Source organism: Canis lupus, chromosome 37 (assembly GCF_048164855.1).
Source record: "Canis lupus baileyi chromosome 37, mCanLup2.hap1, whole genome shotgun sequence".
Classification (NCBI taxonomy): domain Eukaryota; kingdom Metazoa; phylum Chordata; class Mammalia; order Carnivora; family Canidae; genus Canis; species Canis lupus.
This window is the reverse complement of record NC_132874.1, coordinates 4,391,937-4,418,650: the sequence shown is the minus strand read 5'-3', so window position 1 is coordinate 4,418,650 and position 26,714 is coordinate 4,391,937. Positions and strand designations below refer to the sequence as shown.

At 42.3% G+C, this 26,714-nt stretch overlaps 1 long non-coding RNA gene across 10 annotated transcripts in view; it reads right to left on the bottom strand.

Moving 5' to 3' along the window:
• The window catches only part of LOC140626027 (uncharacterized), a 52,100-nt gene extending 25,409 nt beyond the window's left edge, over window positions 1–26,691 (bottom strand). For 4 of the 10 annotated variants that reach the window (XR_012025268.1, XR_012025271.1, XR_012025272.1 and 1 more), the window contains exons 1-2: window positions 26,534–26,691; window positions 8,743–8,832 (exon numbers count right to left, since the gene is read on the bottom strand). This is a non-coding gene — a long non-coding RNA (uncharacterized lncRNA). Of the gene's footprint in view, window positions 1–551; window positions 667–8,742; window positions 8,833–11,941; window positions 11,999–26,436 lie in introns of those variants that run through there. The other 6 variants (XR_012025273.1, XR_012025275.1, XR_012025269.1 and 3 more) reach the window with 6 other exon arrangements.
• Window positions 26,692–26,714: the final 23 nt, after the last annotated feature.

Here is a 26,714-nt window from a genome sequence, read left to right as displayed (position 1 = left end):
TTATCCTCACTATACTCAAGAAGTCAAGATTTGGAGAAGTGGCTTGTGAATCTATAGCTGGTAATTCTTGATGTTAGGACTTGAGACCAGGTCTGCCCAAAGCCAAATCAGAGCTGCAGTTCAGAGTGCCTGGTGCATGGTTATCGCTATAGGAGAGTCCTGGGGTCAAACGGTTTTTAAAAGAAAACAAAAGAGCAAGATGGAATTAATTCTATCTGGGGAAACCAGTGAAAGCTTCAGAGAGCAGGTGACACTTGACCAAATGGAATTCAAAAAGAAGAGAAGGCAGGGAAGTCGAGGGCATTGCAGTTTAAGGAGCAATCCCCTATATCAGGGTTTGGGTGATGGGGTCCAGCGGCATCTGAGAGCTACTTAAATCCAATAACTCGTCTTTCCTGGTTTGGGATAGCTGATCTGCTCCCCTCAGGGAGTATTTATTGAGCAACTCCTCTGTAACAGGCATCCCATTAGGCACCATATTAGCCATTGTCCTGGAAAAGAAGATTCCAAAACACACCCCACCCCCAGGGATCTGTAAGTAAGGCACTCACCAGGTTAGCTCCACCTTCGGCCCTCTTCTTCAGTGTTCAAGATTTGCATGTAATTCTCCTACTGCCCTGGTGTGGAAAGCAGCTGTATGGTGTTTCTGATTAGACTTATTACTATCTGGAATACCAGAATACAGGTTACAAAAAGTGCTTCTGTTTTCAGAAGAGGCGAACATTTATAAGTGCCCTAAATAACAAATTGGAAAAATAATCAAGAATCTAGTTTAATCTAACTATAAGTGAGAAATGTGATCCAAAGATGAATTGAGAGTGAGTGTGACATTTCCATGGAGAGGACCTGCAATGAGAAACTCCAAGGTGGAAACAGCAGGTGAGCTCATAACACCTGCAGGGAAGCAGAGTCAGAACGTGAACCCAGGGTACAGACCAAAGGTCAATAAACCTTTTCCTTAGAGCCTGGTAAACATGATGAAAGGCATCTCCTTGGTTCTGTGGATGGATGGAAAGTGACTAGGAAATCTAAGGGGTTTTTAATGAATTTGAAAACCTATTACATTTCCTATGATTCTATGACACAACATAATAAACCCCTGGTAGCATATTCTACTTGCCCCACAGAAATGTCCCCTGGGTGAACAAGATGTGTCCCCATTCCCTTGGGTTCCATAGTCAAGGCTGACAGGCAAACATCTGTGTAAGTGCTACCACTACCACTCAGGACAGTAATAGTAGCTAACACTTAAGGACCTTTGATGTGGCTGGTACTTTATTTTCTCCAATCCTTATGCTTGAGGCAGATACTATCCTCATTTTACAGGTGAGTTGACCAAAACTCTGAGAAGTTTAGAAACTTTCCTTTTTTTTTTTTTTAGAAACTTTCCTAAAATGACATTGTCTTCAAAGTCCCAGGTTGTTCAGAGTAAGAGAAAAGGTAGTAATATCAGACCTTATAAATAGTGGCTGGGCAAGATAACAGTGCAGGAGTCCTGGATTCAAATCTTGATTATGTCACTTGCTAACTCCATGGGTCCTGAGCAAGTTATTAGACACTTGGCCCTTATGTACACAACTAAGGTGGTTCTTGAAAGAATTCTGTAAGATTATATTCTGTGAGTGTGCCAAAGCAATACCTAGAACATAACAGATTCTCATTTAAAGCTAGTTGAACTGAATAACCAAGAAAACCATAAGTAAGATAAAAAAATCAAAATTTGGGATCCCTGGGTGGCGCAGCGGTTTAGCGCCTGCCTTTGGCCCAGGGCGCGATCCTGGAGACCCGGGATCGAATCCCACGTCGGGCTCCTGGTGCATGGAGCCTGCTTCTCCCTCTGCCTGTGTCTCTGCCTCTCTCTCTCTCTCTGTGACTACCATAAATAAAAAAAAATTAAAAAAAAAAAAAAATCAAAATTTACCAAACTCATGTTTTCCTTTCCATCCCCAAAGAAAAGATCCCTCTAGGATATTGTTAACAGAAGAATATTCCTAATGCATATGAATACAACGTGATTTCCAAACATTAACTATACAACTTCCCAGGCACATTTAGTTCGTGAAACAAGGTATACTGGAAATATAGTCACTGAGACACTATATTCCCCTTGCATTTCCAGATATTAAAAACTGCTTACAGAACAAGTCATTAGAAACTTTATAAAATTTAATCACTCTGTTACTTATTGTTCAAATCACTGGTGACTTACAAAGGATGAAGGAAACTAGAAGATATTAGATGGCTATCATGTGTCGAGTTTCTCAGGCAGCTTTACTCACAAGGTTCACAAACATTACACTCTTGTTACTTCCAGACTGTCAATCGTCCAAACTCCTAAAGGGACAATCAATCTACCTGCAGAGACTTCTCTAATCTGTAAGTACAGTGGCCATAACATAGACTGGTTTTTCAGCTGGTAGCAAATATTCTCTCTTGTCATCAGACCATGTCTCCCAATATTAAGTTTGGAACATTTGTTCATGGTATCTTTAATTTAGAGCCAGTTTAACGCATGGATTTCTTTGAAAGAAGGAAGAAAGAAGGAAGAAGGCACAGAAAAGCATGGAAAGAAAAAAGATTAAAAGAAAAGGAAAGGAAAAGGAAAGGAAAAAAAGTAGAAAGCAAACCTTTCCTTTTGCCTACACAAGAACCACATGAGGCAATCAGCACACTTCTTTACCTAGGAGATTGACGTGGTAGCCACAGGAATTCATTTACAAGGGGGAACTATTGCCAGTAAAGAAGCAAAAAGTATGAATGCATCAAGCTTTGCATTAAAGCCTCATCCATTTGTAGGTCTATCTTCCCTACCACTCCCCACCCCCACCATTTTTATATTATTCATGGTCATTTGAAGAACTAATCAACTGCTAGATGAGGTGTGAATTTGGAGGTTTTTGCCTGTATTTGGCAAGCCTGCCTCTCCTACCCTGACAAATTAATTACCTGTGAATACCTCCCAGCAGCCCCGGACCTTTTCAGATGAAAGAACAGTGGGTACATGTGCTCAGCATTTCAAAATGGGAGCATAATAAATGAAGTGATGAAAACACAAGGCTCTTACCTGGAGCCAAGGACAGAAAGCCTGCTGTGGGTTCTTTTTGACATTGTTTTCATCAGCAACGCGTACCACAGAGCACAAATCCCAGGACTGCTAGCAGAATGGATTGAATATTGCCGTGTGGGAGGAAGGAGAAGTCACAGGGGCAAAGGAACTATTAGAAAGAGACAGGCCCTGAGTAGCCGAGAAGCTCAGCCTGGAAATCTGCAGGGGAAGGACGGCTTTTCAAAGGGAGAGGAGGGAGAAAGGAGGGTGGAGCCGCAGGCCCCTGCTGCCATGAGAAGCAGCCTACCTTTCCTGGGACAGGACAGTGGGTTGCTCCACCTTTGTGTGGCAGAGCTGGCTCTTGGTACAGCAGCTCTGTTATTGGCAGGAGCTTGCTTCCAAGTTACCTTGCAATTTCTCCTTAATTGCTCACCTAGATCTGCTTTTAAATGCCTCAAAGGCAGGAACCAAGATGGTTGTTTCTTTTGTAACTTTCTAAAGGGCTGAAGAGCAAAACAGCATTTATATAAAGCTTCAAGATTTACAAATGGCTTCTTATGCATCAGATCCCTTGTTCTTCACCATAACCTTGAGAAATGGGGACTATTATTATCCTTGTTTCATGCAATGTTCATTGTACACATGAATGCTGCTTTACCTGTGGATGATTAGTCTATTTTGTTAGAAGGCTAATATGTTTTTCTTATTATACTGGGTACCTATCACCTAGATACAGGAGAGGAAAAAGTGCACCACTTTGTGAACTTGTAAGACTATATTACAAGTTACAGGCTTGAAGAATTTTGAATTTTGAATAGGTTTTAGTTTAGAAATCTTCCAGGAGCACAGAAGGATCTGACAAGAAATGAGATTACATGCAATAGCCCTTGGTCTTTGAGTTAATCCAGTTAAGAAGGTTGCAGAATGCCCTAGAAGGGGAGTTCGCTATATACCAGAATAGGGGTTCTCCAATTGTTGTGGTCATCAAGCGCCATCTATAGCTAAAGTAACATGTCTCACCCATACACACCTATTTTGTAGATGACCAAATCACATTTGAGAATTACTTCAACCAAGGGCGCGTGGGTGGCTAAGTCAGGCGTCCAACTCTTGATTTTGGCTAAGGTCATGATCTCAGGGTCACGGGATTAAGCCCCACTGTCAGGCTCCACACTCAACAGGGAGTCTGCTTGAGATTCTCTCTCTCTCTCTCCCTCTCCCTCTGCCCCTCCCCCCACTCATGCGTGTACAGATTCTCTCTCTCGGGATCCCTGGGTGGCACAGCGGTTTGGCGCCTGCCTTTGGCCCAGGGCGCGATCCTGGAGACCCGGGATCGAATCCCACATCGGACTCCCGGTGCATGGAGCCTGCTTCTCCCTCTGCCTATATCTCTGCCTCTCTCTCTCTCTGTGTGACTATCATAAATAAATAAAAATTAAAAAAAAAAAAAAACAGATTCTCTCTCTCTCTCAAATAAGTCAATAAATCCTTTTTAAAAAGAATTACTCCAGGGAAGTCCTGGTGGTACAGCGGTTTAATGCCGCCTGCAGCCCGGAGTGTGATCCTGGAGACCCAGGATCGAGTCCCACGTCAGGCTCCCTGCTGGAGCCTGTTTCTCTGTCTGCCTGTGTCTCTGCCTCTCTCTCTGTGTGTCTCTCATGAATGAGTAAATAAATAAATAATATTAAAAAAAAACAAACAAAAAAAGAATTACTCTGGGATGCCTGGGTAGCTCAGCGGTTAAGTGTCTGACTGACTTCAGCTCAGGTCGTGATCCTGGAGTCCTGGGATCGAGTCCTGGGATCGAGTGCTGCATTGGGCTCCCTGCATGGAGCCTGCTTCTCCCTCTGCCTATGTCTCTGCCTCTCTCTCTCTCTCTCTCTCTGTGTGCCTATCATTAATAAATAAATAAATAAAACCTTTAAAAAATTATTCCACTCACAGTAGCATTTTTTTCATTGTATGTATTATCGAACAATAGTAACTAGATCAGCCACTACTTTCATGTGAGACCTATGACTTTTAAAAGGGGCCCTCATGTGGCAGCTGATCTCACTCATAAGGTCAGATCTTGGAATGGACCCTGGGTTCCCAAGCCCCAAATGATCTTCAAGAAATGTGTGAGCAGGTGTTGCATCAGAGTGTAAGGATCACCTATAGCACATTAAAGCTACTTCTGAGTGTCATGTGATCTCCTTAACCAATGGTCTCCTTGGATCTCATCTGCACTGTATTCTAAGGAGACTTTATTCAGGGAAAAGATCTCAACTAAGGAGAGAAAGAAGAAACAGAGAAGATGACTCATTGCTCTCACTATGATCTTTGTCCCAGATCATCCCGTTTGGAACTCCAGAAGATGCTCCAGCAGAAATCAGAGAGTAATCCTTGTCTTCTTCATTGATGGCATACTTGTTATCACTTCTCCCAAATAAAATCCATGGATTCAATATGATTTCAATAAAAGTCCAGTTGAGTGTCTTCATATAACGTTCAACTTGATTCTAGAATTCATTTGGAAGAAAAAATGGGCCAGAATGGCCAAGATAATTTTATAAAAGAGCAGAATTGGGTCCAGGCTTGCAGTGTCAGGACATATTAAAAATTATAGGGCAGCCCGGGTGGCTCAGTGGTTTAGCACCACCTTCAGCCCAGGGCCTGATCCTGGAGACCTAGGATTGAGTCCCACAGGCTCCCTGCATGGAGCCTGCTTCTCCCTCTGCCTCTCTCTCTCTCTTGCTCTCGCTCTCGGTCTCGCTCTTGCTCCCCCTCTCTCTGTGTCTCTCATGAATAAATAAATAAATAAACTTAAAAATTATAGTAATTACATGGTAGCAGTGTAAAAGTGAATAGATTATTTGAAAAAAGTCAAAAATTAAAACATTTGTGTATAGGTAGGAATTTAATATTTCACAAAAGTAACACTTTAAGTCTATGAAGAAAGAGTAGATTAGTGAACAAGTGATACTGAGAATAACAGACTTCCTTTTGAAACAAAATAAAATTTATTCATATGGAGATTCCACATGGATTAAAGACAGAAATATAAAATATGTATCTATAAAAGTACTAAAAAAATAGTAGAGAATATCTCTGTGACTTTGATGGCAGTGAAAGTTCTACTTAAAAAAGATGCTTAAAAAAGCAAAAATGATGAAAACAACGACACATTTAGCTACATCAAAATTTAACACTTATCTTTATCAAAAGACACCATAAACAAATCAAAACATAAGCAGAAATTGGGATAAAATATTTGCAACACTCAGAACAATGGATTAGTTTTCCCTACCAATAAGAAAAAGTCAAACAAGCCAGTAGAAAAATGGACAACATATAATACCAGGCAACTAACAAAAAAGGAAATATAAATGGTCAATAAACATATGAAAAGATACTCATACCTGCTGGTAATTAGTGCATTAAACCTGTAAATGATATACCTTTTCTTTTTCACACACAAGATTATCAAAAATTTTTAAAGTGATGACAAGTTTAACAAGAAACTAAGGAAAAGATCCGTCTTGTGTGCTGTGGTTATTATTTAAACCAGCATAGCCACTTTGCTGATCATTGCACAGAACCAGCTGAAGCTAAAAGTCTATGTATTTCACGATCCTACACATCTCATTCCTGATAGCTTCCCTTCTGTAATACTTGCACAAGTGAGCTAGAAAGGTGTTTGTTACAACACTGCTTGTGCTAGTAAAAATCCAGAAATAACCCAAATATCCATCAATAGGGAAATGGTTTTTAATAATACGAGACACACATAATATGGGACTCTGCCAGTTAAAACTAATGAGGTTATTCAAACCTATTATTAATTTGGATAAATCTTGAAAACATATTGAGTGGGGGGGGAGAGATGCAGAATAATACTGTATATGTTTTCTAGAGAAAAAAAAAGTATATGTATATGTATCAATGCCTAGCAAAACACCAGGAAAGACACAAACACATGCACACACACAGACGCAAGCAGCAGGAGTAATCACCTCCCAATAGAGAAATAAGGGACTAAGAATGAAATTAAGCAGGATGAATACCTTCAAGGGCACCTTGACCTCTCTGTAATATTACAATATTTTTGCAGGGATAATATATTTTTATATAATTAAAATTTAATTTAAAATGAAAACTACGTTTTCAAAAAACAGTGTTCATTGAAAATGTATGGGGTCAGACACTGTGCAAAGTGCTTTATGGGCATTATTTCATCTGAAGCTCAAAACAACCCTCCATGTATTATTATTTCCATTTTACAGATGAAAAAGCTTGAGTTCAAGAGATAGTAAGTCATGAGTCTGCCTGGCGCACTATCTACAGTTTGCTGTCTTCTCTTAGCATGAGTGTGAAGGGTGCTTGGAAATGGTATGTCTTGGGGCACCTGATGGCTCAGTCAGTTAAGTGTCCAACTCTTGGTTTCAGCTCAGGTCATGATCTCAGGGTCCTGGGACTGAGCCCTGTATTCAGTGGGAAGTCTATTTGAAGATTCTCTCCCTGGGCTCTTCCTCTACTCACATTCTCTTTGTTTCTGTCTCTCTCAAAATAAATAATAAAATAAATCTTAAAAAAAAATAAAGAAATAGGATGTCTCCTTGCCATCCTTATATACATATGTGCATAAGTCTTTCTCTGGATAGATATCAGGAATTTGAATTTTTGCATAATGTATACACAGATTCAACTTCAACTGATTTGATCAAACTGCCCCCTCCCCCAAGGATGCTGCACCAATTTACACTAGGCTAACCCTTTCACTATTCAGAGGAGGATGCTCCAGTCCAGGGACCAGAAGACTAGTCTCAACATCCCAGGTCAGTGTCGTTTCCCATGATGCAACATCCTGTCACAGAACCTCATTCCAGTCCCAGACTAACTTTTCACAAATGCTGGAGTCCATGGGCCAGTGGTTAATATCCATTAGGTGAGAGTCAAAGGCCAACAATGCTAATATTCCATTGAAGGGACCCTGCAGCTACTGGCAGTGGGTTTTAACTGGGTTTTCTATTAAAGCAATTTTCTCCTCAACGATTTATCATAAAGAAATGAAACAAATAAATCTCATTTGGAAACACTAATGAATTATTTAGTATGGGTCCAGCAAAAATAAAACATGAGCTCTGTTAGTCTCATCTGTGGTAGAAGAGCATCTAGAGAGAACAGTCTAAGATGGTAGGTAGTGGGGGGCATGGTAGAGAGTTGCAGCTGTCCACATAACCTCCTTCATTCCAGCAGACCTCCCACCCCAATTTATCCTGGACCAATTCACAAGAAAAATCTTGGTAAATTCCATTTTGGCCAATCTCATCCCTGTTTTTCACTGACTCAGGTAACGAGGATAAAGTTCCTCAGCCTGGCATCCAACGCTCATTCTACTGGTCCCTTCCTGTCTGGTCTTTACCTTTATTCTCCCACAGAAACAGGATGTGGCTATATCTGTGTGCTTCACAAATGTCTTCTTACAGAGCCTGTCCCTGCTAGCACTACACACTCCATTACCTCCTCACAGGACACCTACACCTAACTGGGGAAAGCAGACCTGGTCTCTCCTCACAGCAACAACAGCCCAGACACATCCAGATCTAAACTCCCAGCACATTCTCTGCAGATCCTAGCTAAGCCTGGCAGCAAATTCAAACACAAACATGTTTTACTCCAGCCTGTGTGATGAAGAGAAAGATACGACAACTTACAATGGCCATTTCCGTGTGGGAAGAGAATGAAAGGAAGTTTCTCCATGAGATAAGCTTTCTGAAGTGGTCGTCTGCCACTAAAATAGCTCTCTGGAAAAACACAAAAACAAACCAGACAACATCAGGACCTGATTCATGACATCTGCCAATTTCTGTGATGTAAACATTCCTACTGTGGCCGATAGGCCCCAAAGCCCTGAACATTTCACAAACAGCTCTTTCTAGCCAGCCCTGGCAGGCTCCAGCAAACAGAAGACTCTGATTGGATTCTCTAAATAGGAAAGGCAAGCCCCCAAAGGCAGAAAAACAAATACCAACTGAATCAGCTCTCTGTTCACTGGAGCTAGTGGCTGGCTCAAGCAACTAACACTGTTAAGTAGAGGAGTCTGGGGAGGAGAGGCCAATGAGAATGAACCGCCAAGGAACCATTTCCCCTACAGACTTTTAAAATCCAGCAGAATATGCTCCCTTGATTTCAGTGCTTTGCAGTGTTGTAATATAAATTCCCTCAATAACTCTGAAGCTTCCATTAAAGTCAGGCTCTGTTGCAAGCCCTTGTGGATAGCATTCTTGGGAGCTGCAGGGAGGTATCCCACATGGAATACTATCAGGAGAGAGAGCACACATAGGGTACCAAGGCCGAGACAACCCCAGGAAACTGGATGATTGGAAGGAACAGATAAGCAGAGCTAATGGAAGAAAATAGCCCACTTCACAGCATCCATCCCAGTGCCCCCCAAGAGACTGGAAGCATGCCATTGCTGCAGGAATAAAGGTTCAAGTGAGTTCCAGTTGCCCTTCAGAAGCCAGGGTGACTCCAGCGAACATCTGTATTACACAGTCCAGTTGCTTTCCTTCTGATTCTGTCTTTATGTTTCACGTTTCAGACACACACACAGTAAAGGGCAGACTGGAAGAGTCAAAGTTCTAGTGCCGGTTAGGGAGAAACCCAGCAGAGAATGAAATTCAGCAGCTGCGGGTACAACAGCAGATGGGAACCAAAGTCCCAGAGGTGAGCAAATGTGTGTGTGTGTGAGAGAGAGAGAGAGAGAGAGAGAGAGAAGAGAAGAGAAGAGAAGAGAAGAGAAGAGAAGAGAAGAGAAGAGAAGAGGGAAGCATTTTCCAAATGAGAGTAAAGTTCTGTGCCCAGAAAGTCAATATAGTCAAGTGGGACAAAAACGGAGTGAGCCAGCAATGGAAGAGCTGCAGGAGGGCAAGGCCAGCCTCCCTGGAAATGGCTCTGGAGCTAGAGGGGCAGCCTGCCCCAGAGGCACCTCGGGAATGGGCGACGGTCACAAAGACGGCAGTGATGTTCATGGCCAGGCCCAGGGCTGGTGTGTGTGTGGGGGAAGCCCTCCTCTGCATGGAGAAGCAAACACCAGCCCCTCCTCCTCATGGGGGAGCAGACACCAAACCTCCACCACAACCCTATCCACCTGTGGCCACTGGAAAGAGGCAGAGGTCGTGGCCAGCAGCTCCGGCTGACAATCTGCTCCGGTGATTTTAAGGAACTCTCAGTTCTCCTCCACAGGGCACATACCAATGCAGGCTACTGACTTCCTTGACTAAACTACAGATGGAAAAGTTATCATCTTTTGTCCTTCCTTCCACAGGAAGCCAGTTTTTCAGGGAAGCTCCTGCAGGTGGCTGGTCAGTTTCATCAGTTCCTGTGCAATGAGCCTGCTGACTTGAACTGGGCACCTGGCTCTCAACTTCAAAAACCATGAAGGAGAGCATGACATAACAGCTATGGCGAGAGGAGAGGGATATTTTAATGGACAATCTGATGATTGGTAAAGCAAAAAAGCAGGAAGCATTGTGATCACCGGACACCCACGGCGCCCAGTAGCAGCAGCTGTGCTATGGACCAGGAAGGCCACCACTGGCTCTCTGGAGCGGGTTTGGCTCCCTCTACACAGAGCAGGATGATCTTGGATGCAACAGACTTATGAGAAAACTGATTGTTTTGAAACACTGGCACATTTTTCTCACCAGGATAAATTCTTTTGGTCTTTAGCATCATGCGGCTCAGAAAAGCAGGGGCATGGCAATTAGCATGCTGCCTGCATACTCAGAAAATCGCACACAGTCAGATTCACCCTGGAATTCATCTTGGTGATTTTATCAAGTCTCACTCAGCTTTCAGTTACTGATTCTAAGCTCAGAAATAGCACCACAGGGGGCTGAAAGAGGTCATTTGGATTTCCAATATTTCTACATCCTCCTGAGTCGTCCAGCCAACACATTACTGCTGAGGAAACCAGGAGAACCCGAAGTACTGAATCATTTCTCAAAGCCATTGCTTCCTCCCAGCCCTCACACCCCTCTCACCCCAGTCTCTGCAGGTAGCCTTCCCACATCACACCTCACCCTTTCTCAACTTCCACACAGCAATCCAAAGAGATTTTGCTAGAGAACAAGTCTGATTATAGCGTTCCTCTGTTTAAAACCACACAATAGGCTCATATTGCTCTTAAGATGCAGGACACACTCCCTCACATGACTTAGAAGGCCCCACATGCCTTAGCCTCTCCCTTCAGCCCCAGCCCTATCCTTCACTGTGGTCTGCACCACAATCCTCCCATTCCCATGCTCTGGCAATAATCAACCTCTGGTCCTGGAGCCATCCCTCTCTCCCACCTCTCAACTTTCATACCTGGTGTTCCCTCTGGCTAAAATAGTGATCCTCTTGTCCCTTTGCCTAATTAAGTCTCATTCACTCATTGCAAAGTGGATTAGGTTTATTCTGGGAAGCAATCTTGCCAAAGACTACTCTAGCATTCCAACTGAGATGCTCTACACTATACCAGGCCCCTCACTACTCTCATGGACGAAAAAAAGTCTGATTTCTAACAAAGAAAAGAGCTTCAGAGGATTCTCTGATACAACATTTAGACAGCAAAAAAAAAAAAAAGAAAAAAAAATTCATGCTATCTGTGATAATCTTCAGAAAATTTTTAGGTTATCAGTATACTATCTTCCTTCAAATTCTTAGAAGTAAAAATTCACATTGTAGACAACTTCATTTATCTATTTCATTTTTTATGGGAATATATTCAGGTCAAAGGACAAAAAACTCTAAAAATTAAAAAAAGAGCCATTTTCATGACACTAAGTAGCATCAATCAGGGTTAAAAAGCAGGGAGGAGGCCATTTGAGGTAGAAAAGGGAAGCTGACCAATAAAAGATCCCAACTCACCTGTTTCTCTGCCTTCTTGAACTTGCTATTGCTGAACAGCCCTCCACACATGAAAGTGCCACCTACATCCAGCAGCTGCTAAGAAGCCCTAACTGATTACCTCATTGTCAGAGAGAATGAGGAGGGGAGGAGGGGGGAGAGAGAAATCAGGGCCAGTCTCTCCTAAGATATCTGAGAACTGCCTCCAAGGAAACCAACACAAGTTGCAAGCATTTGGAAAGCATCTGGTGGAGGCAGCCCTTCTCATCTGTCCTCCTTACAAAACAGTCTGCACATGTTTCTTAGTAGCAAGAAATCCACCAACAAGAAATGAAGTAGCCACTCTGTTCCCTGCCTTGTGTCTGGTGTAGTCCAGAATTTAAGGGAGGTACACTAGACAGAGCCTCCGCCCTCATGAAATTTCAAATCTCACTGGAGAGCCGACACACATGGAAAAAGAGAAAGGTACACGGGTATGGAGAGAGAGCTCACCACTGAAAATTAAGACATTAATTCCAACTTGCCAAACCACAATGAGATACAACTTCATACCCACTAGAAGGGCTAAAGTCCAAACAGCTCAAAAAACCAAGTGGGATGCTCTCATGTTGCTGGTGGCATTGCAAAAATTGGTGCAACCACTTTAGAAAACCTGTTTGGAAGTTTCCGATGGAACTAAACACACTTGGTTCAAACAGTCAACTCTGGTATCCAAAAGAAATGAAAATTTATGTCCACCAAAAGACCTGTCTGGGAATGTTTATGGCATTCTTACTCATAGTAGCCCAAGCTGGAAACAACCCAAATGTCCATCACCGGGAGAATAGATAAATAAATTGTGGTATATCACTGTAATGGAATGCCATTCTGTGATTAAAAGGACTGATGTATTGATATATGAAATAGCATGAAAGATTCTCAAATTATGTTGAGTAAAAGGAGCCAGGCACAAATGCATATATACGATGTGATCCCATTTATATATGAAATTCAAATACAGGGAAATGAATACATTGTGATAAAAATCAGAAAGCTGTCAAGAGTACAAAGGGTACAGAGAACCTTCTGAAGAGGATGGAAGTTTTACATATCTTATTTAGGGTGGTAACTACTTAAGTGTATGTAATTGTCCAAATTCATCAAAAATCGATATGTTTTCCTTTATGTTAATTGGTTCTCAATTAAAAAACATAAAAAAATCTAATTTGCCAGATTAGCAACACAAGCCCTGTTCAGGGTTCCCAGATCTCCCTGGTCTATATAATTTTACTACCAAGAGGTCTGTCGTTCTCAAACCCTTTATATGCCACAAACCTCCTAGAAGAGGGACTTCTAAACATCTCCAGGCTTTGGGGATAGTTATGGTACTCAGAGATGGCAGCTACCCCATCTTACAGTAAGGAAGCAAAAGCTCAGAGAGGTAAAGCAACTCTTCCAAAGTCACCCAGCTGGCAAATGATAGAATTAACACTCAGTATCAGACTACCTGTGTCTAAAGTTCATGCTTTTACCAATATTCCTATTGGCATCATTCTATAGGGAGATACCTCTCAAAAATTCAATGCCAAGATTCTGCGTGTGGCATGCCAAAAGAAGAATGGAATTTTATGATCCTAAGAATTTCTCAGGGAAGAGGAGATTAAAACCCATTAACAGGAGTAAAAGGAGATTTACTCAACAATACAGAAAGGCAACCTCTTGTAATATATCTAACAAACAAATCTTAACATCCAAAACACATAAAGACTTCCTACAACTTAATGAAGAAAAATACCAACAACCTGGAGAGAAATAGGTGAAAGGCATATAACAGCAATTTACAGAAGACATATAAAAGCCAAAAACACTCCGTTAACAAAGGAACATGAAATATGAAATATGAATTTTTCCCATAAGTTTGTCAAATGTTTTTACAGATTGATAATATCCTGTGTTGGCAGGAATGTGGAGTACTCATACATACAGTGTGAAATAGTATAAATTGGTACAACCTTTTTGGAAGACAATTTGACAGTATCTAACAAAATATAAAACATGAATTTCCTCCAACTCACGATCTGACTTTCATCTTACAGAAATACTGACACAAATCCACACTGACATGTGTACAAAGATTTTCACTAAGACATTGTTTGCAATGGGGACAGTTAGAAGGAATACCCATGCCTGTGATTAGGGAACGGAGTAAATATAGGATGCTGAATTATGTAATTAAATACTATGTAACTGTTAAAAAGAATAAAGTGGTCTAAAAATGGCAAAGGAAGGGCTATCCTTGGTAAGGTGTCCTGGATACATGAGGACAGGGAAAAAGCAAGCTGCAGAGAATATACAGCAAATGTTGCCGTTTTTGTTTCAGAGCAAAGTAGGCAGGAGCTGAAGTGGGTCCTGGGCACTGACTCCTTACTCAATGCACTTTCAGGAACTGAGCAAGATGACGCATTTGGGCACAGGAGGAACTCAAACACGGTTTGGGTTTGAATTTCAGGAACACTAATGTGAGCAACCAGCAAGGAGAGCAGATGCTAACTAACTCTTGGAGGCATCCTGGAAGCTGAGACAAAGTCCCATCTTGGTAACCCATTAAGATATAAATGATAGCAGTGGTTTTTATCTCTTCAGCACTTCAGAATTTATGAAGTACTTTCACATATAGTCTCTCGTTTAATGCTCTCATCTCTCTTTTTTTTTAAGATTTTATTCATTTTTCATGAGAGACACACAGAAAGAGAGAGAGAGAGAGGGAGGGAGAGGGAGAGAGAAAAGCAGAGACACAGGCAGAGAGAGAAGCAGGCTCCATGCAGGGGGCCTGACACGGGACTCGATCCCGGGTCTCCAGGATCACGCCCTGGGCCAAAGGTGGCGTTAAACTGCTGAGCCACCTGGGCTGCCCCCTCATCTCTTTCTTGAGGTTGGCATTGTCTCCCTCAAACCACATGAAGGGAGTCTTCAGATATGTCACATGAGTAATGCACGTCCACTCCATTCTGACCAATTCTCCCACAGTATTCCCAGGCTTTTGTCACAGTGTGTCACGCAGGAAGAAAAGGGCTCAAAGATGTATTTAATGAGTAGCTAAGTAAGTGGGTGGGTGAGTAAGTGAAAATGAGCAGATTTGCTTTTACTTGTGACAGAAACTCTTTCCACTCATCCTCACCCCTGTCAGACAGGCGGGCAGGGGGGTGACCAGTAAAAGACAAGATCTCACAAATACAAACCAGAACATACAGCAGCCTCATCCCCTTTTACTATAGCCAAGGAACTATAACTCTCTAGGGAAGAAGCAATAGCCCCTCGTCCAGATGAACATCTCTATGGGCAGCCCAGGAGGGTCACCACAAAGGGACTGTGAAGTCCCTGGGAGGTCTATCCCCTCACGCCCTCACATGTCTCTTTCATCAGAATATGGTGAAGTAGTACAGAGACCTGACTTCAGATCTGCCCTTGGTCCCTTACTAGCTTCATGGACTGAGGCCAATCATGTAATGTCTCTGAGCTTCTGTGTCCTTGTTGGTAAAGGAGGGACACTAAGAGTTGCTACTGAGCTAGGACATAAAGGATTAATGGGATACTGCAGATAAATTACAGCATCTGATACCTCATTAATACTCAATAGTTTGCTATTAGTTTCTGATTATCACATAGTAGGATAAACATCAAAAGTATAACCACAGAATATCTGCAGAGAACACTTTAAGCATACAAATGTGTGCATGTGCATGAGTCTTCACACTGAGCAGAGGTGGTTTTGGTTTTTGATAACAGGGAAGAGGCTGTTTCAAAGAAGCTCTGTGAAGAGTGAGCTTCTCAAACTGTTACTGCCCTTTTGGAAAACCATTAAGACAATGCCCAGGCCCAGACCAAAGGTTGGAGTCACTGCAGGTATCTCTCCCCTGCCTGACCAGCTTTTCTGACATCCTTCCACACACATGGGCACCATCAAGGAACCTATAAGAAGGCATTCTAATTGTAAGCTTGCAGTTTCCACATTCAATGCCCCAAGGAAGTGATGCTTTACTGCCTGATTATTGTGAAGATTAAAAATAATGCCACAGTTTTCTGTGCTTTTATGTCCCAATCACATTTATTAATCAAGAGGCTCTATTCCAACACGTAACCAAAGTGTTATTCCTCCAAATTGGAGAGGGCTTTAGCAATTTTGCTCAGAATCTGTAAGTGAAATGAAAAGAAATAGCTTTTCTGTTTCCATTCTCTTCTCCTACCTCAGACTGTTTTTGTTTCTGTTGCTAATAGAGCAGCACCAATCCCAAGATCTCAGCTACACTCCTTCCACTAGCCATGTTACCATGATACTCTATGCAGGCTGCTCCAGGGGGCAGAGTCTGGGCTGAGCTGTCTTTCTCACCAAAACCACTTGACACAAGAGCTTAAGAAATGTCACTGAGTGTCACAGGAAACAAAGAGGAAGGAAAGACATTCCAGAACAATCCAGTGTCTCCACAACTTTACCCAAGCCCCTGCTGTAAAGCTGAGCATTTCCCCAGCAAAACTGCCCATGCTGTTTCTTTCTAGAAGAGGGAAGAGCGCGGTTTTGGAATATTCCCTCCACTCAGGCAGGCTACCAGGATTCTGGTGGGCTCCCCTGGGGATAACCTGCACTGATTGCTGAGGCTGCCCATCCCTTTCCAGGGATGGCCCAGCATAGATATGCAGTCGGGTGGCCATTTGCTTGTTTAAAGGATGCCACAGACCCTGGGGGTCAGAACAGAGGAAACACAGAAAGCCACCAAGTATGGGAGGCAGTGAGCAGGAAGGGAGGGCTGACTATTAGGTAAAAGGAACCCTGATGGTCCCTTCCAGTGACCTCTAGATGAACTGTCTGCTAACCAGGAGTCTCCCAGGAATATTCCAGAAAGGCCAACACAGAAGTTTCTGATTAGTTCCACTAATCTAGATCATCCTAATGCTGCATCTTTAAAAAGGAGCACAGCACAGGCTTGACCCTTGAGGAACTGACAAGCTAATGCTAGAATGTCCACCTGCATACTTTGCATACCTGCTTCTCACCTGGCTCAAGCAGGGTTCCAAACGTCAAGCTGTGTGCAACATCCAGTAACAAAGCAGCTGCTGGTCTAGACTCAGAGCACATGGAAAGGGGTGTGCAGGGAGCATACAGAGGAGTTGCCCAGAGCTGGTAGTACCTATAAAAGGAATCATCTTCAGACCTAGGTGCTCTGAGGTTGGAGTGGGAATGACTTACTACTTGCTTACTATTTGGATAGCTTTAACTCTCTTTGTATTCCAAAGACTGAAAAAACTCCCATACAGATGTCAGAGACCAGTCAGCACCTGACTGGTCTACAAAACAAGCCTTCACTCCTTGTTACAGAGGGTATACTGGCTCCCAGTCCAACACTGCAGCCCAGGGCTCTGGGCTAGCTCCGGGGCTGACCACTCGGCTGCCCTTCCCTCCCCCCTGCCTGCTAAGTCTCCTTTGCTCTATTCAGAGGAGGAGTGCAATGCTCTGAAGGTTAAAATTGGATCCCCTCAGCTGTCCTTTATTCCCCTTCTAAGGGTTGGCTTGGCCATTGCCCTGAGCTTACTCTTTGGCAGAGAACAGATTTAATGCAAAATTATTTATCTTCAATTACTTCCAATGTTTCAAGCACATTTCCTGTTCCAGGACTGTAGAGTTAATACAAGCAAAATAGCATAGGAACATTAGACATTGCATAATTGCCTGATTGGGGCTTTCACTATTGTCAAGTTCTTGACTGAGCATGGTTGGCACTTAAGGTGGGTCTTTAGCAGTGATGTTCATGGCCAGGCCAGGGTGCATCTTCCCTCCCTAGGCCTTCCCTTCTTCAACCAAGCCTTCTAGCCTAAAAACCAACACTATGAAATGGGGATTCCTAAGCATGAGAATCTGCAGCCTGCTCCCTTCCCTCAGCCTTCTTCCCCACCCATAGCAAGCCACAGCCTCTGTCTCTCTCCAGAAGAAGCTGGTCGCAGGGCAAGGCTGTAGTCATTTTACAGGAAACACATTATGGTGTCAGTAGCTTACCGGGTACTTTCAAACTATACTCCCTTCTCATTTTTAAAGATTTTTAAATTTAATCTGTAGTCATTTTTCACAAGTAACCTATTAACTGTTTTCAGCTCAAACTAAGATGCTCCAGCTGGGAATACTAAAAGCAGTCATTAAGTGTAAACCCTGATTCTATTATGATTCTTATCACTCTGAATTGTTTTATGTACAAGTATGGGTTTGCATACTAGACTATGAGCCCTGAGTTCGAGGTCATGATTTATATCTTTTTGTATTTTCCCAGCTTGCATTCTACATGGTACATGCTCAGTGCAGTCAATGTTCTTTAGAGGAGGATTCTGAAAGCTTGATCTGGCCTCTTCAGCCCAAGAGTGAGGCAAGATGGAGGGATATGTGGAGAGCAACACACCCTTACAAGTGTGGTAGTTGGGGCAATTTAGAGATTGTATCCCATATGAGGTGACCTTTCAATTGGGTCTTGAAAAATGATATAATTTCACCAAATGGGATGGGGGTGATAGAGAGATGAGCCCAAGATGGCGTGCAAGCAAGTTTGTGTAATTATCTTGGTGTAGGTGGAACAGAATGTGGGCAGAAAGCCGGATGGAAACTTGCAAAAAGTTGCAAAATATTTTCCCAGATTAACCTTCACCACTAATGAGCACCAAGATTTTACTGTGGCTCCTTACTTTAAATTTGGCCTTTCTCTCACCCAGCATGCATACATGGTGTCTATAGAATTTAAGGCACTTTGCTAGGATTTGTTACTGCCTCAGCCCTGTCCCTACTGTGGGTCATCCATTGCTTGGAAACGTGATGTGGATATTCTATGCAGTCTGCTTTACCTCTGATCTTACAAGACGAGCTAGAGATTGCATCTTTAATCCTTTCATATCTTCCCACAGAATATGCATAAATATTTTCTAGATACTGGTTTTAATAAATGCTATGGAATTGAGTTAAGCAACTCTCAAATATAAGGATGGCAGAAGGAAGAGGGATGACAGGTAAGAAGAAGAATAAACACAAAAGAAGAACACCTAGAAAGGAAAATATTAGTGTGAGGCAAGAAATAATTAGAACAGAGAATAAAGGAGGTTTAATGAGAAGACGGTAAAAAGCATGGAATCTTGGGTCTAAGAGGACAAATCTGGGGTGTAGATGGGTTTCCCAAGGCCAGCACTTAAGGATACCCCAATTAGGAAGGGAAATGGACAGCACTCTAACACACTCTCTTACGCTAAAGTTCTAGGCAGCACAGAGCAATGTTACTTTGACTCATATTTGACTAAGCAACTGTAGGAGTATTTATATACACCCAAGGATATGGCCCTTATGCCATATGCTGAGCCATCTGGCAAAACGTGGGATGGTAGTTACAGCAGCTGAACTAACTCCTCAGGACCAGGTAAATTAGGTTGATAGGATTTCAAAGCATTAAAAAAAAAAAATCCAATCATCTTTCTCTCTAACTCCAAAATACAGTTTCCAAGTTCTGGGCCTGTGAAACCGGAGGATCCAACCTAGATTGCATTATGTATCTACAGTCATTATTTCTGACAAGCCAAGTGAAAGCACTGTTTCTAACTTGTGCAAATCAAACTGCTCTTCCAATATGCTGCTTCCAGATAGAGGAAATATTTCCCCTAAGTTCCATTTCCCCATTATGGTCTTGGTTGTTGTATGGGCATCATAATAGTGACACATAACTCTACTGTTTTTATTACATCAAGTTTTAGTGGACCTTGGGGAAAAGATGACTAATGACACCTCCTCCTTCCTCAGTGTGACACAAATGAATCAGACACCACACCAGGAAGCAGTGGAAATAGAACTAGCCTATGAATCAGGGATCGTGGGTCTTAGGTAAGGTTTGTCTCTAACTAGTGATGAAATCTTGCAGACATCTCTCTAGGCATCACTGATTGCCTCCTTTTAAAAATGTGTCCCCATTGGAAAGGAGAAAAAATGAGTGGGAAATATCAGAAAGGGAGACAGAACATGAGAGACTCCTAACTCTGGGAAACGAACTAGGGGTGGTGGAAGGGGAGGTGGGAGGGGGGTGGGGGTGACTGGGTGACGGGCACTGAGGGGGGCACTTGATGGGATGAGCACTGGGTGTTATTCTATATGTTGGCAAATTGAACACCAATAAAAAATAAATTTATAAATATAAAAAATATGTCCCCATTAAACCTTAACATTCTTGTTTCCTAACTATTCTCCCAAAACCTAATTAAGTGGCTATTTATTATAAAATAGATTTTAGATGTTCATTGTCTGAGTATTTTGTAGGACAAAGTCTTCTACCCAGCTATTTGGACACCTGCTGAAAAACACCCAGCTTATACATAAGACTTGTCTCCACAGAAGTAATTAAAAGCAGAGGAATCCTTTGGCACTGATTCCTCCAAAATTGAAAGAAGCTACTCATACAAGGCCTGCCATTTTGTTAGATGGGCTTTTTAAAGGTGTGTATATGCAGCCAGCAGAGCTGGAACCCAGATAAGCTGAGAAAAAGAAGCGATAGCATATGTTTCATTTCTCCTCCAACAACTCAAAGAATTCATTCATTAAACTGTCAGGTTAATACTGTAAGACAGAACTTAGAATGGAGGAAACCCTTAGTTACTTACTCCCCAAGAGGTAGGGACATTATCAAGCATTTTGAGCTATACCATTAATACCGTAAAGTAGTAAGCATGCTATTTATTGGTACTGATAGTATTAGATCTGCCACAAAAAAAGGTGGAGGAGTTGTCTTCCTTTAAGCCAAAATGTCTTCTCTGGTCCTACTGACTTTGGGGTCATTCACTTTAAAACTCGCAGGCCCTTTCTTGACTAATAGATACAAAGAATTATCAACCTCTCTTGAAGAATTTAACATGAAAAAAAGCTACACACTAGAAGGAGGATACTTTGGAATATTTCTGCAATTAGAAGTTGGAGAAAGACTTTTTTTGAGCAATGATCTTCCCTAGATCCCCTGAAATCACAATATTCCTACATGTCAGCCAATTTTGTGTCCTGTCACATAAAATCCCTCCCAGCAGGCATGATGCCAACTGGGCATAATTTTATGGATCACCAACAACTTTTAACATGAACCAATTACTTATAAGGAAGCTCAGGTCCTGCCAGATTTTCTTAGGGTTCAAATCTGAACACCTAAGTCTGATTTTAGAAACTGCCTAAGGCTGTAAGAGTGAGCCTGAAAAATGTGTATGTGGCCCAGGTTGTCTTTCATAATAAATTAGAAGCTTGCCTGGTTAACAAGGGTTTAGAACAAAGAGAATCAATACTCTTCTTCCATCCACTAAGCAACAGTGAGTTGCTTGGCCATGACCTACCAAGAAGGTAACTGAATAGGTTTTTACTTTTTTTTTAAGATTTTATTTATTCATGAGAGACACACAGAGAGAGAGGCAGAGACACAGGCAGAGGGAAAAGCAGGCTCCATGCAGGGAGCCCGATGTGGGACTCGATCCCGGGTCTCCAGGATCACACCCTGGGCCAAAGGCAGGTGCTGAAACCACTGAGCCACCCAGGGATCCCCTGAATAGGTTTTCACTTTTTAAGAAACAATCTACTTACAAAGTAGAGTCCTACTTACAAACCATCTTCTACATATCCATATCCACATTCTGCTATGCTTAACTTGTCTATCTATCTATTAGTGTCTGTCTCAAATAATAACCTCATCCTTGACATTGAAGCCAGAGTGATGATTTCTCTGTAGTGACTACAAAACATATTTGAAATCAATTCCCATATTTAAAACCTTTAATCCTTATGTTTAATATGTGTATCTCTCTCTCTCTCTCTCTCTGCCCCCCCCCCCCCCCAGCTCTACCAACTGGTTACAAAAGATTTTCCATCCAAACATTAGCTATGACTCTAGATTAAATCTTGACACTCCTGTCTCCACTTTCATGAAGAACATAAAATTTCAGAAGGCAGCTACCATCATGATCACCAAAGATTTATCACGTTCCAACATGTACCAAGAAATACTTTAGAAATACTTTAGAAGCTTTGAATCTAACTGGAGAGGTAGGGAATAAACAGAATGAAAAAAGCAATAACCCAGAAGTAAAAATGTGTTGGTTTCTAGAGCTACCGGGGTCCGTCCACACTGGGCATGTTTCCAGTCCATCTCTGAATTTCCTCCCTGGAGTCACAAGTTTAAAAAACTCACTTGTATTTCAAGATCCAGATCACTGGACACACTTCTTTCAAAGCCTTCTAAGATGTACTTCATTTATCCCCAAATCAGAAGCAATTTCTCAATTCTTTCAACTCCCACAGCAGCTTATATGTTTTTCTCCTGGAATACATGTATCACAATTATTTATGTACAGAATTTATTTCCAGGGCCAGATAAGATCAGAAACTTATAGAGGATAGAATCTATGTATCTGTGAATCTCAGTATAACTTAGCACAAGGGGCTGGGGAGTGGGGGAAATGAGAAGATGTTGGTCAAAAGTCAAAAACTTCCAGTGATAAGATGAGTAAGTTCTGGGATCTAATGTATATCATGATACTTATAATTAATAATACTATATTATATTATACACATATTGAAAGTTGTTAAGAGAGTTGACCTTAAATGTTCTCACCAGAAAAAGAAATGGTAATTATGTGAAGTGATGGAAGTATTAGTTAATGCTTTAGTGGTAATTATTTTACAAGATGTAACTGTATAAATCAACGTGTTGTACACCTCAAACTTACACAATATCACATGGCAATTATATCTCAATAAAGCTCTGGGGAAGGAACACAGGAAAAAAAAAACCACTATGGAAATACACTGCTTAAGATCTTGGGGCAGCTTTTCAGGCTCTGAACACATGTACTGCTAGTCCAGCTCTATGGTATCCTTTCTCTACCCCTAAAATCAATCTCTTATAAGAAAGGATCTAACTGATTTTTTCCCTATTACTAGAGTAGCAACTAATATATTTCCACCTCCAAAGATAAACCTAACTAAGAAACTATTTCAAATATCAAATATTCTCTTGTACCAATTGGTTTACAAGATCCACAAAATTCCTAGTGTTACTTATTGTTGGAGAAAACAGAATGTGGAAAAACAAATATACATAGATAGGACCATGCCTGGAATGCCCTCCAATTCCCTGCTCCATCTGACAAGGCTAAGCGAGACCACTCCTGCCCACTGTGCTCTCGATCTCTATGAATCTGCAAAGCAAAGATTCCTATGAAGGAGGCTGGGTCTTAGAACTGGGCTAAACAGGATTTCTCAGCCACGGCATTTCAGAAGATCTGAAATTGGATCTTGATCATTGGGAACCTGCCATCATCATTAAACAGAAAAAAGCAGACAGACATCTGTTCTGTCCGGGAACACAGAGAGCATAGTAATCACAAGCGACAGTCTGGTACAGAACACCAGAACACCGAGGCCTCAGCTTGGACAGGCTGCAGTCACCCCAGGAGCAAGGGAGGCCACGCAAGTGTCCAGCAGTGCAAGGCTCTCATCAATGAGGGAATTGATTACATGAAGCCCCTTCTCCATCGCTGTCCTCTCCCTGTCTTACAGATCCTGGATTCCAGGAACAAATCTGAGAACCGAGACTGCAGCCTGACTCTTGTTGCTTTTTACCCCTATGCCTGTCATAATACTCTCTTCTTCTCTCCTCATTTTATCCAAATCTCCACTTGTCAAGGCTCGTCTCCAGATCCACATCATTCATTCACTGATTTATTCATTTACCAAAAACCAGTACTTACTTGATACAAAGTGATATACTAGTCATTGTGCAGAATTCAAAGCCAATTGTGGGTAGATCCTTCCCTCATGATGTTTACAAGCCTGGAGAGCGAATAAACATATAAATAATGCCAACAGAAGGCCAAAAAAAAAAAAAAAGTAGTGGCACCATAAGACAGGTAAGATTAGATGCTGCATGGGTTCAAAATAATGAACAGTGACCTCTATTCAAGGATATCAAAGAAGGCTTAATTGAAAAGGTGGTGGTAATGTTTGGACTCAAAGAATGCAGACACAGATATGGAAGAAGAAGCACAAAGGTCCACCGAAGGAAATAAAGGGAAGGAAGAATGTGCAAGCTGTGTTTACAGAACACTGAATACATTCAGTGTGATGGGAAATGAACTTAAAAGGGAATCACAAAAGATCCACAAAGGCAGGTTAAGACCTAATTGTAGCATCCCTCTGTAAAACAACTCCAGCATCTATGACCTCTCCTGACTCCTTTTCCCTGTGACTTTCCATAATGCTTCTGTCTGCATCTCACCCTCTGTGCTCCGAATGGCAGACATTCCATAAATGTGTGTTGAATAATTAATTTAAAAAGACACTCACTGGTAAATGTTTTTAAGTAATATAACCCAGGGAGATTGGGTAGTATGTTCCAAGTGAAAACTTGGTTGCCTCGAAATGATCATATTTGTTCCCTTGTTTACAGAACTAATAAATAAAAACTATGGTCTTGAGAAGGATAGTAGTGATAATTCACATTTTAAGGGCATTTTGAAATGTGTAAATCATCTTATCTTATCTCAAGTTACTTCAGACTGACAATGAACCAAAGGCAGATGTGCTAGAGGAACTTGGAAGACCTGTGTTGGCCCTTGGGCTCCTGGATCCCACACACACCCCTACACCATGCCACCTAAACAGAAACATCCACCAAGGGGCCAGAGATAGCATAGGTTGGAAATAGACCTGGTGAAGGAAGATAAGAAGCAAATGGAGAATGCTTGGGAAATTGAGAAGGCTTGAGACTCCCAGCTGAAAATATTCATAAGCTCCCAAAAACATTCAGCTAGATCATCACCACCACCACCATCATCATCACCACCATAATTTACTGAGTACTTACTATGTATCAGGCATTGTGAAAAATGCTTTATAAATAGAATTTCATTTCATTCTCCTAACATGTGAAATAGATGTTACTACAACCATTTTATAGATGAGAATATGGTGATGAAGCAATCTGACCAGGTTTAATAGCAGGAGTTGGCAAATTCAGGATTCTGTTCGATTCCCAGGTCTGTTCAATTCCAAGCCCTATTGAGACTACCTCTCTGGAGTCTAATGGATGGTAGATTCTCCACGCATTGTTCAAGAGACCAGGACACATAGCAGAATCCAACATGGTAGGCAACTGGAAGTCAGCTGTGTCCTTCCAAAGCCTAACCTCTGATAGAAATATCACTGAGAGGGATCCCTGGGTGGCGCAGCGGTTTGGCGCCTGCCTTTGGCCCAGGGCGCGATCCTGGAGACCCGGGATCGAATCCCACATCGGGCTCCCGGTGCATGGAGCCTGCTTCTTCCTCTGCCTGTGTCTCTGCCTCTCTCTCTCTCTCTCTCTGTGACTATCATTAAAAAAAAAAAAAAAAAAATTGAAATATCACTGAGAGCTGCTGGATTCTTTGCATGTGTGATTCTTCCTGACTTTCAAAGATGTAAAACACAGCAGCCAAGTTACAATCTAAGATTAAATAAACGTTCCCCAGATCTTCTCACTGAATATGAGAAAAACAAGCAACATGTCAAAACTCCTTAAAGATGTACTTCTTGAAGACTGGGAAGGGAGAAAGAACTGAGTGGCACCTACAAGTTTCAATAGGGTTGAAAAGTAGTGTTGAAACTTGGGACAAGAGCTGAGAACCAAAAGAACCCAGGACACACAGCCATCCCTGTGGTTCCTTCCCCTGGAAGCGTTTTCTCAGCATTTGCTTTGGTCTGTCCCCTGTCTAATAAAAATAGAGTCGCTTCTTAGTGTTTTTCAGGCAAAATATCACTTATATCCTACATCCTGTCCAGGGGGTAAATGTATATATTCCAGTCCTCTCCCATTCAGTAGTGTGACAAGTAATTGTTGAATCTGTGTCATTGTGAGCGCAAGCCACTTCTCTCTATACCTCGGCCTCCTTATCTGCAAAATTGGGATAATGAAGAATCCCCTCCACACACACACAGAGCTGATGTGAGGATTTAACGATTTAGTATGCTTATAATTAATATATACATGATGAGCCTAAAGCAATGCCTGCCTGGCACATAGTTAAGTTCCTTTTTTTTTTTTTTTTTTTTTTTTTCATAGTTAAGTTCTACGTAAGTTGAGGTGTTGTTATCCTATGTGTAGCATGGCTGGGCAAATACTAACGATTTTAGCAATCATTTCCTTTAAACGCCGCTTACCAGGGGTCTGCAGTCTCCCGGAGCAGGAGTCACTCACTGTACTTACGTGCTAACCTGCCCACACCTACACATTTTTCTAAGATTTTCACAGGCAATTTCTAGTGTGTTCACGCACTTGAAGGTGTTTTTTTCTTGAATATCATCACTGAATTCACTCTTCATCGTTCTTCCATCTGGCCCAGGGGGAGTCCCTGACCTTGGGGTCAGGGGCCAGGTGAGGGACTCAAAGTGCCAGGACGAGAAGGTTCTTTCAGCGGCTCAGAGCTCTGCCCCCCCTCCTCCCCCCTCCAGCGGAGCTCCTCACCTCGCGTCTGATCAAGGACAAAACTCTAGGTCCGGAGGAGAAACCTCTGCATACCCCTAAATGCATCCCAAATGGCGTGGTGGTGCAAGCAGCTCACCTCAGCCTGCCTGCCTTCTCCACCTAGGGAATGCCGCGGAGCGCACCTGCTGTGGCCTGGCAGCGCGCAGGGCAGCCCCGGGGACCGCCAGCCCCGCAGGACCCTCCGCGGGGACACAGCGCCCCGCCCCGCCCTGCAAGCCCCCGGCGCCGCCAGGCGGGGACCCGGTCCGCGCAGGCTC